The following is a 17,665-nucleotide window of genomic DNA, read 5'->3' as shown; positions in this document are numbered from 1 at the left end:
TGCCTTCTATATGCAGGCGCTTCTTCGATATTTGCACGTGCGCCATAGAACATTTGAGGGGTGTGCGCTGTGCCTGCATCGGTAAGATAAGGTAATACAAGATTCGAGACATGCAGGCAGCTTATATAGAGCCAATGTCACTGTTGAAGTCATTGCAGCCCTCAGGATGATTCAAGCTCAAGAAACGCATTTTTTTCAAGTGCTTTCGCATAACACTGAAAGCTCCGATAATAAAGCGGAAGAGACCTATTTTAAGAAACAGGATAAGACCAACAAATGCTTACTTTTTCCATAATTCGAAGTCAGCCGGAGGAAAACGCTTAACAAGACCTTCACCAGGACAATATATTTTGCAGTCTTTTTTAAACGTGAGGGCATTGCAGGCAGCTGCGCCGAGTCATATTAATATAGACATATAAGGGAGCACAAAGCACCAAGACGCTTTGTTTCTACGCAGGATATGCCGCATAATAAAACACAGGTGGAGCCCGCACAGTGAAAGTACAACAGCTGCAGTATTTAGCTGTTTGAGGTCTTCATAAAGATGTAAGTTAATGTGGCACTATAGATTGCGGGATGAAAGTTTATTTCGCAGGTCGTTTTCTTGCCCACGAAACATAAAAGACGATGACACAACTCCATAATGCTAAATTTGAGAACAGCTCTATATGAGTTTTCACTTCGCAATACATTGGCTGGTTAATGTGGTGAATGGGGAGTGTTGGTACATATTCGAAGAGGCAGAAGCTTATCTCCCTCATTTTCCTTTTTCGCTGCCGGCTTTTCAAATCAGTGCTCGTCTTTGTCGTCTTGTCTCCGTCCGTGTCTTTTTGCGCTTGACTTTTCATCATCATCAGTTATTGGCCATGAAGAACCCCTTTCAGGGTATTACATGAGGAGGGGAGGCATCAAGAAACACTATGGTCATTATTATGAAATGCTTAGTTCATTTGTTTCAGTGGTAAACAAAACTTAGTGTACGCTTTAGTAGACGGTAGGCAACAAAAATTAAAAACAAAACAAAGTAAGGTACGAATCAGCAGTAGAAATGGCAACACAACCGGAAATAAAACTGAGAAGTAAAAAAAACGTTACACGTTAGAGTAACAGCGTAGTAGCGGTAGGTTAAGGGTTTTAAAAAAAAAACATGACAATAGGTGTCTAAATTTATCTGGATTACTTTCGTTTACTATGCTGTTGAGTTGCCCCTTTCACCATTCAATATCAGTAGGTAACGAATAGTTCTTGAAGGCATTAGAGGAGCCAAGAAGACGTTGTAGATCAGGTCGTTAAAGATACGCTTAGAAAAGCGTTTGCGTGGAAGTAAAAGATTGTTCCCGAGATGGTGGGAAATCATACAGTGCTTGTGGAATATGGAAATTTGCGAAATCTTCCTACAAGGTTTTAGGCTAGGGATGCTGAGGGATGATTTAATGCCGCTTATACTTGTATGCCAGTCATAGTTTGAAGCGATAAAACGTGCTGCGCTATATTGCACTGCTTCGAGCGTGTTAATAAGATAAGACAAATGAGGGTTCCAAATGCCTGAGGCATAGTCAAGTTTATTCCGAAGGAACATTTCATAGGAGACCTGGCGTACGAGAACAGGAGACAGAAAAATTAATCTTTTGAGTAGGCCAAGTGATTTAGAACAGTCATTTATAAGTTGGGGTATGTGTGCAGACCACGTAAGCTGATTAGTGATATTATTGCCTAGATAATGGTAGGAGTCAACTTTATTAAGGGCTGTGGAATTAAGAGAGTACTGGTGGTAAATAACGTCCCGCTTGTGAGTTACACACATGTATTTGCACTCGAAAACGTTCAGGGACATGAGCCAAATAGAGCACCAGTACGCTATTTTGCTTAGGTCTTCCTGGAGTATTAGTTGGTCATTATGGGAGGATATGCACCGATACAGGACGCAGTCATCAGCGAATAACGGAATTGATGGAAGAATGCTGTTAGGGTGGTTATTTATAAAAAAATAGAAACAAAAGAGGCCCGAGCACACAGCCCTGACAAGATTGGATTACTTGACGACTTGAGGTTATCGATGACAGTGTGTTGTGAGTGGTTTGTGAGAAAATATTCAGTCCAGGACAGTACAAGTGGGTCGAGATTAATACAAGCAAGTGTCGCGGTAAGACGTAGATGGGCAACATGATCAAACGCCTTTGCAAAGTCAAGAAAGATAACGTGGGTATGGAAACGAGAGTCGATGTGGAGGGGAAGGTCTGTAGTGAATTCGAACTGCTGCGTTTAACATGAGTGGCCTCGTCTAAATCCATGTTGATTGGGAAAGAAAAAAGAGTAGTTGTCTAACTGAGATGCAATACTGGAGTACAATATATGCTCTAGAACTTTAGAATGTATACAATTTAGGGAAATAGGGCGGTAATTACATGGACTGCAACGACTACCGGATTTGTGAACAGCTACAATACTGCTAATTTTCCGATCATTCGGAATAGTGGAAGAGGTAATAGATTGAGTGAAAATCAATTTCAAGAAGCAGATAGATTGATATTTGGTGCTTTTTAAAGTTTTGACCTTTATGCCGTCGCGGCCTGGCGCACTGGAAAGTTTAGCGTTATCGATTAAATTGGAGATTCCTTGAGTAGGTATAATATGAGCCGGTATTTCTGAAAAGTGAGTAGATGGCAACGTAGGATTATCAGTGGGAGGATAATTGGTGAAAACCGAGCAAAAAGAAGAGTTCATGACATCGCTACGCTGATTCACTGAAACAGGAGACCCATCCGAGTTGATTAATGCGATACTATGACATGAAGTACGTTTAAGTGATAATGAGTTCCAGAATTTACAAGTGTTGTCATGCAGGATGCTCAGAAAGTCCTGGTGTAAATATTTGTGCTTAGACTGTCTTAGCAAACTTGTGTATACCCGCAATACCGTGAAGTAATTTTCATAATTTTGTCGTTAGAGTTGGCGGAATATGCGCTTCCGTTCCTAGATAGGTCTTTAAGGCTGTTCTAATACCAGGGTCTGCCAGCATCCGCGCGAATACGTAGAAAAGTAACATGAGCATCAAGAAGAGACAGAAGTTTATGCTCGTAGAGTAACCAGCTTTACTCAACTGTTCTGGAAGTGGCTGATTGATGGAAGTCTACAAAATACGATTCTAGCTGATTGGTAATTTCTGCACAGTTTGCTTCATTGTAATCTCGGATGTATTTAGTAGACGGCTGACAGGTAGCAAGTCCTATAGCTATGTCAAAAAACAAAATGTGATCGCTAACACATTTTACATACTGGAATAAACTTATTAGCTCAATATTGGCAGTAAGTACTAAATCAAGAATGTTATTACTGTGAGTAGGTCACGTAACTACTTGGCTAAGGTTGTACATAAGAACTGCTTCTAGCAAATCTTTCGACGTACGGGTATAAGCGATGCAGTTTTCCCAGTCAATATCCGGAAAGTTGAAGTCGCCGCATAGCACGAGATAAGCACCAGGAAAACGGGAGATTAGATTGCATATGATGGAACTAAGTTCGTTTGTAAATGTAATGTCACAATCAGGGCTACGGTAACAAGAGATCAGTATGGTCATGCTTGTCGGCAATACTATCTTGAGACAAAGTATCTCGTGGTGACCTTTAGTAGATAAGCGAGAAGACACAAGCCATTGTTCTACAAATACCAGGACCCCACCCCACGACGACTGGTCCCATCTTGCCTATAAACGTTATACGATGGGGTGTTCAGAAGTTCATGGTCCTCGATATCAGATTTAGCCATGACTCCGTGATAACAACAATGTCAGTGACATCAACCGTGATGACCGTTTGCAGTGTTTCTTATTTCGGCATGAAGCTTCGAGCATGGTTATCATAACTTTCATCGTGTGAAACGTGGGGCTCCTTGACGGCGCGTAACTGGGTAGGGTAGAATGGGAAAATGAAAAATTTTCAATTTGGGTTGATAGCTAGTTTGTTAGTTCTATGAATGAATCAAACTCGGCGTCATAGATAAGCTGCTTGTCTTCTATGATGAGCCTGTTAAAACGAATTTTAAATTGGGAGCCCGTTGGTGTACCAAACGGTTATAACCTTTTCCGCACTGCGCGCACGCGTTTACAGAAATCCTCGCGAACTGCAAAAGAGGAGCCTTTAGCTTAGAAGCTGCTTGAAGGATGGCGGTTTTATCTTTGAAACGTGCGAATTGGACGATAAGGGGACGATTTCTGTTTTTCTGGAAGCAACCTAGTCTGTGTGCCCAATCTAAATCAGCCGTTACAATGGAAATGTTAAGGTTTTCGGATAACAACCAGGTTACGCGCATTTCTGATTGTGCCCAGCTTTCGTTGTTAGCATCGGGAATTCCAAAGAACAGCAGATAGAACGCCTCTGTCGGTTTTTTATAGCGCTTTTATTTGGCAACCCAGATTAGCGACGCAGTCACTTTTGCCATAAGAAGTCTGAGTGCAGTGATTGAGCTTCAGCAACTCTTTTTTCTAAGATATCAACACGAGTAGAAAGGGCACTGATGGTAGCTTCAATGTTAGTTTGGGAAGTACGGATTAGTGCGAGTTTATTTAGCACGTTGCTCTCAGAACATTCTAAACGAGTTAGTACTTTGGAAATAGATTCAAGGGAAGAAGCAGTGCCTTTGAGAGGGCCAGGGTTCAATGCCACGTCGCCAGTCAGTATAAGCCAAAGAGGTGCATTGTGAAAAGTAACGTAACAGCTAGGAGCATAACAACTGGCATAAATGATTGCGACAACAGTCAATCACCTCAGGGGGGCACGACACCGCAATTAGAAAACTGTCATTGTCACTGCAATAGGTTATCAGGTCATCTGAGGCCAGGCCAATAATGATTATGCTGCAGGAAACCTTAGCGGAAAAAAAAATATGCTCACTGGGTACAAAGTTATATGGAGGGACAAAAAAATGGGGATGGGGTTGGCGGCCCTCATTGACAAAAAGTTGCCATACGTTGAGCATGATATTCACCTTAGACATTCCAGGTTTCAATTTATTCTAGTTGAGGTAGTACTTAAAAGCAACAGCGGTAAGACACAAAGCATTTTCTGCTTGAATATTTACAGCAGTCCTAACGACATGAGACAGAGGTTTAGATCGCTCTTCAACAAGGTGCTTTCGGTTGCCAAAACTCCCCGCTCGTTATTGGCGGGGACTTTAATGCTCCCTATCGCACACAGGGTTGCACTTGGAACACAAAGAAGGGAGAGGAGCTATGGAGTCTTGCCATGGACCTGGGATTATGCTTGATTACTGATCCGGCGTATCCCACCTGTTGTGGCACGTCCACAAGCAGGGACTCCACGCCAGGTCTTACTTTTGTAAGCAATTCAAGAGGAGCCAATTGGGAAAATTCAAACTTGGATCTCGGAAGTGAGCATTACATCATACACATTATCATACGCATACCGATACAGAAAACTAGATTTTTCAAATGGACTGATTGGGATCAGTTCAGAAAAATCAGGGCGAACACAAGGAAAGTGGGGTCTCTAGATGCCGATCAGGAGCCCCGTCAGACATGGGTCATCCAGCTCAGAGAGGACGTCAAGGAGGCCACTAAAGAAATCAGGACAGAGGAAAATATTGAAGGTATGGACAGCAGGCTGGCGCATCTGATTGAGGCCAAACAGGCTATATTACAGATATGGAAAATGCAGAGACGTGACAGAAGGCTAAGGAAAAAATAGCGCAATTAAACAGAGAAATTGATGATCATTCAAAGAACCTCGTGAAGCAGCATTAAGATGAGATCTGTAATTCGGCTGATGGTAGACTCAAACATGGAGGTAGCTGGAACCTCCTCAAGCACTTGCTAAACGAGAATGAAACAAGGACAAGCAGGAGAACAGCTATAGCTAAGTTGGGTCATCAGGAAAGCCAAGATAAAACAGAGAGGGATATCATGGATAGTCTCACAGCCACAGATGAAAGCCCCGAATATACGGGAGGCATATGGGAAGATCCAGACCGGGACTTCACTGATCACAGTCTTAATGGCAGATTGGCGGCTGGTCCTGACGGAAGAACTAACAAGATATTAACAAATCTAGATTATAATCAATCTCTTACCTAACTGAACGTTCAATATATGTTGGAGATAACGGGTATACTCAGACCAATGGAAGGTGGCTAATACTATCCTCATACCAAAGCCCGGCAAACAACACACTCTAGACAACCTCCATCATATTTCCTTAACGTCATGAGGCAAAGCTATAGAATATGTCATCCTAAATCGACTCACGAAATACGTTGAGCAGAACGACATCCTCCCGAAGAACTCGATCGGCTTTCATCCCGGGCTGTCAACTAAGTATGCTATGGTGCTGATCAATCCTAAACTTATACAGCGCATACGAAAGCTCTTTTGGGATTGGATGTGGAAAAAGCTTTTGATCGTATAAAGAACAAGGCAATACTTGACGTTCTCTTGGAGATGGGTTAAGGTGATACACATTTTAACATGATTAAGGACTTTCTTGGAAACAGAACTGCACAACTCATGCTGGGTGAGCTTACATCAGAAGCTAAGAAATTGGGAAATAGGGGCACTCTACAAGGGGCTGTGCTCTCACCCAAGCTATTCAATATAGCAATGTCCAAGGTTGCAAGAAATCTGGAGAAAATTTAGGGTATACATTATGTGGTATATGCCAACGGCATAAGCATATGGAGTGCCAAGGGCAATGTAGGACAGACAGAGACCAGATTACAGGATAGTTTATATGTTGTAGAGAACACACTGAAACACATGGGGTTGAAAGGCTCGGCAGCCAAATCACAACTCTTAGTCACTAAACATCGCAGAAAAGGTCGTACACCAAGAGGTTACATTCCGGAAGATGTGGCAAGAGTGTGCTTATACACTCATGAAGAGTTCGCAATCAGGCTAGTTGAAAAAATCAAGGTTCTTGGGTATCACATAGATGAAAACAATACTGACTATAGAACAATACAACATATCTCGAATAAAACAAATGAAGTCATTAGGTTACTAAGGAGAATTACCAATAGACACAGAGGCTTAGGAGGAGACAGCGCTTTGAGGCTAATACACGCCTTTGCTCTCTGTCACTTCACTTCTGTGGCTGGATTATTCAAATGGAAGCAGGCAAAACTTACAAAATATATGTGATGCTCAGGAAGCTCGTTATCGTAGCCCTAGGGATACCCAGTAACACTGCAACCGACAAACTCATGTTTCTAGGGGTGCACAACACAACAGCTAGCGCAACACGAACGATTGACAAAGTCATGACCTGGCATGAACATATTTAGGCAATAGGTGCAGAACTGAATACATCAAGGAGCCCAAGAGAGGCTGAAGTAGAATGAAGGACTGAAGTTAGGAACAATATCAGAACCAACCCTCTCCCCAGAAACATGCATCCAGAATATAATGTCGAAAAGAGAAAGGCAAGAGCTAAAGCACTCTTGCAGGAAATAGAGCAGCAGAACCAACTGGCAACTATAGTTGATGTTGCCTGGGTGAAAGGTAAAGAAGCATTTACGGCCATTGTATCAAATTATCAAGGGAAGGTACAAGACGCTCTCACTATTTTTCCATGGACCCCATGGTGGCGGAACAAGCGGCAATTGCTCTAGCCATCAGGAGTAATAAGAGGGCCTGCATTTATTCAGCATGCACTCCTAGTGCATAAGATGGAAGACCAGTGTAGTGATGTTAGAGCTCTTTCACAAATTGCTTAAGCGAAAGGAACAGAGAGAGGTCACACCTTTTATCCATCACATGCAGAAACCGTTCTATGCTCCTCAGAAGCTGTGGTGCTCCCCATTGAATTTTGCTGAGTTAACATCGAAATTGGCTTAAATTTTTCGTGCTTACATGTAGTACAAGTGACGAGGAATAAACTCCACATTTTATTGCAGCCAATAAGCTCTTTGCCAACAAAGAAAGCCCATCTTCAACATGTTTTCCTCTGATACCTATGTTTACCATACAAAAATGGTTTGATTGTTTTACGAAACCCATGTGATAAGGCTAACATAAACGAAAATTTAACGCAATAGCGCTAAAAATCCCGTGCCGCAGAACATTCTCTGTCGGCGTCCGGAGACGGGGCCCCGCCAGCGAATTATGTTCCCCTATATATTTAGGTAAATAAATATGACATGCCTTGTTATATCAGATGCGGTGTATGCGGGTTATATTTCCACACCATTGTGTCAGTACAGTTGATTATACCTTGTCTTACATCCTTCAAAAAGTTATTCCTTGAAAATTGCGAGCGAAAGTTCAGAAACAAATTTGATGAAACAAAACGTCGACAGCGCATGCCTTTTACGGTAAATCTCGCAATGAAATATTAAAAGGGGGCGACAATAACAAAAACTTGAAAATGATGGTTTTTGGCGCGGTTGCGCACAACCAGAGGGATCATCTCCCGCAAGTGGTCGCATTTCTACCAGAATTGTCGCCTGCGTGCTAAACGTTCGCCGCCAGCGTTTTTACGTAAAGAGTGAGCTTACATAAGCTTCAGGTGCTGGGAAGCGTGAAAAGCAGTCAGGAAGTTTTGAACGCTATCGCGGTCCACTCTGAAAGGCGAAGCATAAGCGTCCTCCAATCTTTCCTGCACTCTGTTTGCAACAACGTTCTTTACTTTTTCTGGGCTTAAAATAATCCACTAAAACAACAGTGATACTGCGAACCAGAATCATGTGTGATAGGCACTCACAAGTTCCAGTGACATCAGTTGATCTGTTCCTGCAGTTCTAAGAAGTTCTGGTTGCGAATATGCCATGATTTTTACGGCTGCAAGTTAGTTTGGCCTTGTATAAATAGCGTTGCCACAAGGCAGTTCGTATGTAAAAATGTCATGACTTTAACAGCTGCTAGTTAGTTTCGCCTTGTATAAATAATATGACCACAAGACATTTCGTATGTAAGGGCGTTTATCAGTCACCGGCATTTGGGACCGACCTTTTAACTTTGAAGAACTTCTTTGATGCTAATCAGTTAATATCACACTCTTAGTTCGGCTTCCACAAAGGTTTTTCTACAGAATCAGCTTTATTAGTCCAAAAAGAAATAATTTTACAGAATATTGAAAAGAAACTCTAGGAATCTTTGTGGATTTCAGTAAGGCCTTCGATTGTCTAGACCATACTATACTCTTAGATAAGTTAAACAAGTGCGGCGTTAGGGGAAGGACACTTCAAATTTTCAGTTCATATCTTAAAGACCGTGAAGAAATAGTGAACATAGACGGTTTTTGTTCATCCAAACGTTATCTGAAATGTGGCGTCCCTCAGGGCAGCATATTAGGACCTCTTCTTTTCAATGTCTATATAAACTATGTGATAACAATTTCGACAGAAACTGATTTTCTAATTTATGCCGACGACGCTTCCCTATTTATCTCTGGTCTTTCGGTTACAGAAATAATTTCAAAAGCAAACAATGTCCTAAACAGCCTTTTAAATTAGTCTAAATTAAACAATCTCAAAATAAGTGCAACTAAGTCAAAAGCTGTTATTTTCCGCGCTATAAATCGTCACATAGGGACTAACTTAACCATTAACCTAGGCAATAATATTATTGAGGTCGTTAGCCACCATAAAACACTGGGTGTTGCATTTGATGAGCACCTTCGATGGACTGAGCACACTAATTACGTATCCCTAAATTTATCTAAATCTGTTGAAGCACTTTCCCGGTGTCGTGGCATTCTTCCAGTGCACATTAAAAAACAGATATATGTTTCAATGTTTCAATCACACATTGCATATTGTCATCTTGTTTGGGGCAAGGCATCACTGACTAACATGAATAGAATTGTGAGCCTGCAAAAGCAAGCGATTCGTATCATTGCAGACGAAGAGTACTGCGCACACTCCAAACCGCTTTTTATTCAGTTAAACATTCTGCCCATCAGTGTTATGCTACCGCACATTATTGTTTCTTTATTCACCGCTAAAACCACGCTTTGTACTAATTTCCTTATCAGAATATCAACGCTCAAGGAACTTGTACCGGCCGCCAACACTCGACATTTAGAAGAATGGTGTCTTCCCAAAACTCGAACGAATTACGGTCAACAAATGCCAAAGTATATAATACCTTACACCCTGAACAATATTACAACCTTAATTGATGGCCCCGCAATAAATAAAGGTGCTTTAATTGAATACTTTTTAAACAGTATAGCTTAATCGTCAACATAATTATATCATGCAGTTTACATTCGGCATTTTGCGTTCTTTTTTGTGGACTAGCGCGGAATGATTTTGCAGATATTGTCCAATTTCACTTTTTTTTCTCGCTCCCCGTTTTTATAACAGCTCATTTTTCATAATATATTTAACTTGAAGTTATGCATGTGTGCACTTGAATGGTGTGTGTATATATGCCATGTACGCGTGTATATGTAGTTGTACATATATGTATATATATAGGGGCGTATGCGCGCCACTTCTACGGGTTTTTGCGTGTGTACGTGTGAATATAACATGTCAGTGTACAATATTGGTTCGTTATTGGTGTATATATATGTAAATATTTTCTGTTCTCATTCTTCACAGCTTGGTGCGAACAGTTTCTTTTTTCTTTTTTTCTTTTTCGTTCTTCTTTTTGTTTCTCAAGTTGCCTTTTTTTCTTCTTCTAGTACGACATACACTGCTGTTTTGCCGCTGTTGCCACTGCCTGTAGGGCCTCAGGCCTCGTCAGGCTGTTCAATGAGCAGCTTTTTGTTTGGGGTCCATTTTTCCTTTCCTTGAGGAAAACAAAACCAATTCTGATTCTGATTCTGAAAAGCAGGGCACGGACTCCAAGCACGAGCGGCATTCCCCGAGCTGAAGCGCTGGAGAGATTAACCGACGAGAAAGAGCTGCAGATGATGGCCCACTATAGCATCCAATTCATTCCCTTTAATTACCTCCTGGAACGAAACGACAGCCGTCCGGCGACCCAACTGCTCCACACTATGAGTGGATTATATTATGGCTCGATGCACTCGACGTTAGCAATCACTCGTCCGCGATGGCATATGCCCGAAAACGATTTATTGGATTCGATAGCGTAATGGATGGGGGATGGGTGTTCGACGACACCGTAGGGGCCTTCATACTTGTGTAGCAGTTTTGAAGAAAGACCGAGTGTAGCCGAAGGAACCGAGAGCAACACAAGCGCTCCAGGAAGGAAGGTGGGTGCAGATGTGGTGTCACCACGAGAGCTCTTCCTGCACTCTTGATCATTGGAGGTAAAGGCCCGACCGAGATAGCGGCATTCTTTAGCATATCTTGCAGTAGCAGAAAGTGGCGCACATTAAGATGTATCCTGCCGGTACGGCAGAATTATGGAGGTGATTTGCGACGGGTGCCAACCGTACATTCGGAAAAAGGGTAAAAAGGCGGTCGTGCCATGAGTAACGGTGTTGTACGCGCAGGTGACGAAGGGTAGAATGACCTACCAATTTCCTTGGTTGAAGGTGACGTACATGACAAGCATGTTGCCAAGGGTACGGTTGAAGCGTGCCGTAAGGCCATTGGTTTGAGGATGGTACGCCATAGCTGTACGATGAACACCACGGCACTCTTTAAGAATGGCTTCAACTACTTCGGACAGGAAAACACGTCCGCCACTACTGAGGAGTTCCTGAGATGGCACACGATGCAGGATGAATCGACGAAGTAAGAAGGAGGTAACATCACATTCTGTAGCTGCTGAGAGGGCGGCTGTTTCGGTGTATCGCGTGAGGTGGTCGATTTCCACAATGGCCCAGTGGTTTCCAACCGGTGTCAAGGAAAGGGGCCTATACAAATCGACGCCAACACGCTCAAGCGGCCGGGAAGTGCAGGGTAATGGTTGCGAAATGACTGGCGAGACGGGTGGTGAAGCTTTCCGGGGGTGATAATTGGGGCAGCATCAAACTAACTACTGAGTGTAGCTGTACATCCCTCGCTAGCAGTACCCCTGTTGAAGGCGCTAGCACGTTTTGAAAACTACCGAGTGTGCAAACTGTGGATCGGCGTTGAAAGCTGCGCATATCTCGGAACGCAGACTGCAAGGTGCTAATAACAACGGCTGGCACTCTTCGAAGTTATAATTGTGTTTGATGAAGCAGGTTGTTGCCAATGGCAAAATTGTGAGCTTGACGACGCAAGGTGCCAGTGATGGGTTGTGCTAGTGAACCAGAAAGCAAGTCTGTAAGGGAGGTACTCCAATGGTCCTTGCGCTGCTCAGAAGCGATTGTGGGAAGTTCTTGCGAAGAAACGGTAAACTTGGATAGTGAGCGGCAGACATTGTGGTACCAGTGAGATGGCCTCGGCGTCAGAATGCTGGTGTCCACTGCGCTACAGCACGGGGAGATCGTAGTCCCGCAGGTGAAGTGCTCGTCGGGAAAGACGACCTGAGGGAGCTTTCAAGGACGACAGCCAATATAGTAAGTACTTGGTGGCTAGTGACTACATCAAAGAGGCGGCTACAGAAATAAGGCCCGAACTTAGTGAGAACGTAAATTATGGCCATGCATTCTTCTTCTGTAACAGTGTAGTTGCTCTCAGCCATCGTAAGTGTAGGAATTCCATACGCCACGACACACTCAGGACGCCCTTGTTTCCGCTGGGGAAGCACAGCGTCGAGGCCAACACCGCTGGCATCTCTGTGCGCCACTGTAGGGGCTCTGCGGTCGTAATGGCACAAAATTAGCGGATACGTTATCAAACGACGGAGCTTCGTGAAGGCCCCGAAACACTCGGATGATCACGAAGTGAGGGGCGCGTTACCTCTAGGAAACTTCCACAGGCGCGATATGATGGCGGCAAAGTTCCGAATAAAGCGCCAGAAGTAAGAACACAAATCTATGAAACTGCGCAATTTATTGACGGACGTTGGCTTATGGAACTCGGAGACAGGCCGAAGTTTGGCTGGATCGGAGAGTATTGCATCCTTGGATACAACGTATCCTAGAATTGTCAGCGGCCGAGCTGCGAAGCGGCACTTATTAAGGTTTAGTTGTAGGCCACCGTTTGTTAAGCATGTCCAAGCCCACCGGATCCGTTGAAGTTGTGTGGTGAAGTCAGGAGCAAAATTGACAACATAGTCAAGACAGCACGAGCACGTGTGCCACTTCAAACCACGTAGAACTGTGTCCATCATGCGCTAGGAAGTTGTCGGTGCTTTAAAAGTCCCAAAGGCATTGCGTGAAATTCGTATAAACCGTCGGGTTTGACAAATGTTGTCTTCGGCCGATCGGCGTCTGCCTTGGGTTCTTGCCAATGCTCTGAGCGCACTTCTAGATATGAAATTAATTCTGCGCCTTTCGCTTTCAAATCCAGCAGGCACTTTTCAATAAAGATAATTTATCTCTGTCTTTTGTAGACTTTCAATTAAGTCATGTATGCGCCAGAGACGTTCTTGTGCGTGATCGTGTTGAGGCACCGGTGTGTGCACATAGAACCACACTCAACCATCTTTCTTCAAAGGAAGAACGGCAGGGCACATACATTGACTGTTGGAAGGTCGGATCACTTCGCGGCAAAGCATGTCTTTGACTTGGTCGCTCATTACAGGACGTTATGCAGGAGATATACGATACGCACATTACCACAATGGCGGTTGCGAGCCATTGCCAATCCGATGAATAACAGTTCACGTCTGTCCCAGGGAACCCTTGAGGGTGAATAGAATCAAGCAGACGCTGGTGCCTTTTGTACACAAGTTATATTTTTAGCGAATCCCGCTCAATCAGACAGAAGCCTGATTCCGCTGATTGAACTGCTCGCGCACCGTCAGAAACTGGGCGTGTCGTCGTTGTCTTTTGTGACCGTACTATTGTGGCGCGTAGCAGTGCGCTAAAGCGCCCCCCTTCTAGCAACGAAGCCATGAGCGGAAGCACGGATGACGGTGGTGAGGAATGCACTCGGCGAGTAGGACTAGCCTGGTTGGGAGGGAATGTAAAAACAGAAGTGGCGAAAGCGTCAGAGAACAAGTACGTAGGCTACAGACTGTCAAGGGAGACCGTATCTTCCCGGCATTTGATAAGCAATAGAATGTCTTTAGGTTCACGCTTGAGTACTTTCAACGGACAACTATACGGGGGCCGTAAAAGAGAACGCACAGCGTCGTGGCACACAAAGACGTGTGTGCAGTTCTCGAGGCTAGGGATGACGTATACACTCCGGGAATAACGTTGTTTTTGGGAACGACAGAACGCATAGCACTGCGTAGACTGTAGGCGCAGTCGGAAACGTCAGTAGGTACGGTGAGCGACTCGTCGAAGAAATCGCCAGGGACTTGTAGAGTGGTGCCAAACGTAAGCCCGTCAGCACAGGTGGAAGAGTCTCTGCGAAGAGTGTGGCAGATGCCAAGCATAACAAAAGCACCGTGCTCGATCCATGATGAAGGAAAAGTCGAACCTATCAGTAAAACTTTCAGCTGGCAGTGAAAATGTTCCACGATCCAATTGGATATTTCGTGGTAAGAGGTAGTCTTGATGTGATTGAAGCTGACCAGCCAAGATAGATTCAGCAAGAAAATTTAGTTGAATTAGCAGCCACGGTCAGTCACAATGGTGAAATCGACAGCGTGGCAGCTAATCGAGAGTGTGATGAGCGTTCGAGCTATCAACTCCGCCGTTATGTCCAGGTGGGGCATCACATCCGACTAGCTGGTGAACCTGTCAGTGCAAGTGAACATGCAGCTGTGGTTTCCAAAGGAATTAAGCAGAACAGCAAAATCAACGTGCATATGGCTGAAGCGGGCGTCCGAGGACGGGACCGTGCCAAGAGGAGTAGCTGTGCTGCGTTGCACTTTAGACTGTGGGCGTTTGAGGCACGCGCTTGACTAGCGACGAAAGCCTTCGTTGATACTGAGCCACACATAACGAGAACCCACGAGTCGCTGTGTTCCGCCAATGCCAGGCTAAGCGAAAGTACGGAGCGCATGAAGTACGGCGCGGCGGTGTGAGCGTGGCACGTAAGTACGAGGGCGTCCATTACACGTCTCACAAACTAGGAGTGCGTCGTAGTGAGGAAACCAGTTATCATCAAACACCAGAAGGGTACCGCTCGTGCGCAGCAGCTGGAGTTCGGCATCGACATTCTGGATGGTAGCCATGGTTATGAAGTCGATGACTGCTCGGCCGTGGTCCATTGCATGATTAGCAGCACGAGAAAGTGCGTCAGCAAAGTCGTTGGATTTTCCGCTGACATGACGAATGTCCCAGATGTATTAATAACTGTAGGCGAGCTGTCCAATTTCGTAGGGTGAGTTGAAGGTGCTGCTGGACATTAAGGCGGAACTCAATTGTTTACGGTCGGTGAGGACATGGAAGGAGTGACTCCCGAGAACACGTCAAAACTGTTTCACAGCAAAATAGATAACGAGCAGCTCTTGGTCGAACGTGCTGTAATGGCGATCAAGGGACGCAAGTTTCTTAGGAAAGAAGGCAATAGGCTGCCATGCACCAGTGACGAACTGCTGGAAGTCTGCGCCGACAGCGGTGTCCAATACGTCAAAGATGGCAGATGTTGGGGCTTCGCATTTGGGGTGGACAGGAGCATCGCGCTGCACTGGCTTTTTTGATGCATCTAAACGCGCGGTCACCGGTGTCGTTTCAGACCACGGGAGTATTCGGTGTCTTGAGATATAAGAGAAGGTCGTGGAGAGGCTGTATTATATTGGCGCAGTGAGGAATGAAGCGGCAGTAAGTTTTGGCGAGGCCAAGAAATTCGCACAGTTGCCTTTTGCGGATGACTGAGGAAATCCATGATGGCTGTGATATGGATCGGGAATGGATGAATGCCGTGCTTGCGTTCTGACTCCGCCTCGGCAATCCGCATAGAGAAATCAGTGTATAAAACATAACAAATTCGAAAGAAATACTTTGGTAGCAGCTAGCTTCCAACCTACGAGCCCACGCAGAGAATCCGCGCGGCATACCCACTAGGCTAAACCAGCGCCCACTATATAGCAGGCATGTACACTCTGCTTTATGAAGTGATGCTACTTCGAGCGATATTTCTATTGCCAAGCCCGGCGTGACGAACGCGGTGACGTCAATACCAGCACAGCTTTCTCGGGAGCATCCCGCTTACATTCAATGCCAGTGGGTTAAGGTATTGCGTGATATCACGGATGGAAATGAACCGACCTTTTCTATCTAAAATGCATTGGCAATGCGTTGGCCAACTCGAAGGACGGCTTAGCGGCGGTCGATAATGTTTTCGTATGCGCAACGCATAAGTGCTTACGTGTCCTTTTATTTTTTGAAATTTTTTTTGTTGGTAAAGTGCTCTTCAGTATTGGCCGGCTGCCTGGCCCGCTGCATAAGAACAATCGGTCACCTGCGTAAGAACTTTTGCATGTGGACAAGCGATTTGCGTGTTTCACCGACTAGCGTTCCATTTTAAGCAGTTTATCCTTGGCTACGCTATGAATATAATGCTTCACTAGGCTTCTACAAGCTATTCTATTCAATAGAATAGAAAAAATGCCGCAGTGCACTCAAGAAGATATTGCTCGGCCATTTTAGCTTAACCCCAGTGTGCACCCTCGAAGAACGGGATCCGTTTTGCATCAGTAAGGTCCCACTCTTTTAGCCAATCAGCACGCTCGCCTAGCGTGTTGCGAACCCTATGGTTTTAAAAACGAAAAAATTTGCTACACGACTATTGCGAAAAAATGTATCTCCCTGAAAGACCAGTTGGAACTTTCATCGTTACCTAGACGGAATAGCATTCCAGGTGCAGTTCTTGTTCTTTACTGATTTTAAGCACTATTTGCACCTGAAGAAGGACATTACTTGAAGTATGAATATTTCTTCAACTTGGTCAGGCGAGTTGCATTTTCGGTGGTTCTCAGTAGCTGGCGGCAGCAGCTTCCTTATAGGGGGCTTACTTCCGGAATCTATAGCGCGACACCTAACCGGGTCGTCCATACCGTGCCGAGTTTTTGTCAGACCCGGCGGATATTTGTGACAAAAAGATAGACACCAGACGCCAGAGCGTGCATGCGTGGCTAACATGATTGAGTAACGAAAACATTATTCTTCGCTCTTGTGCTACCGACGGACCATTATAATTGGACAAAACTGCTCGTTCCTACGCAAGAATGGCACGTCACCAGGATCAAAAAATACTGCGGCCCTTCCTTCTGTGTGTACTCCATCCCTCAGGCATTCCTGGTAATGCGCGGATGAGTGCACTGGAGTGGTAGCACTGAAGCCAGCGAGAAGGAAAGCGCTCTGAGTCACGTTCCACAGCTGCAGAGCATTTGAGAGTTGGAAAGTTGCCCAGCTGCAAAGGATTCAATGCACAAACACGCACAACTGCTCACATTCAGGCGATGCTGTATTGCATAATGTGTCCAAGTTTACCGGAATGCTGCAAGCAATGCTTTCAGGGAAGGAAGGTTTTAGGCCTCATCGCAGGCTTCCGAAGTAGAAAACAAGAAGCTAGGATAATTATTCATTACAATTTCTGTATAAAAGGTAAACTGCAGCAAAACACTCAAACTCAGGACCCCGAAGAAAGCATCATGTTTCAGATTGATACAGAATAAGCTCCATGCTAGATTTTATATTTGAAACACCAGTGGGCGCGTCACGGATGGCTTGCGAAAATATATGCTTTGCATATCAAAATTGAAAATTTATATCGCCAACAATATTACGCATCGGAAGTAACGCT

General features: G+C 44.5%; 1 long non-coding RNA gene across 1 annotated transcript in view; it reads right to left on the bottom strand.

The window, feature by feature from the left end:
* LOC135903471 (uncharacterized) overlaps positions 1-431 on the bottom strand; it is a 51,757-nt gene extending 51,326 nt beyond the window's left edge. The window contains exon 1 of the long non-coding RNA XR_010564814.2: positions 285-431. This is a non-coding gene — a long non-coding RNA (uncharacterized lncRNA). The remainder of the gene's footprint in view (positions 1-284) is intronic.
* Positions 432-17,665: the final 17,234 nt, after the last annotated feature.

This window comes from Dermacentor albipictus, chromosome 7 (genome assembly GCF_038994185.2).
Source record: "Dermacentor albipictus isolate Rhodes 1998 colony chromosome 7, USDA_Dalb.pri_finalv2, whole genome shotgun sequence".
Lineage (NCBI taxonomy): Eukaryota > Metazoa > Arthropoda > Arachnida > Ixodida > Ixodidae > Dermacentor > Dermacentor albipictus.
Note: the sequence above shows the minus strand (reverse complement) of the source record. Positions and strands in the feature narration are given on the sequence as shown.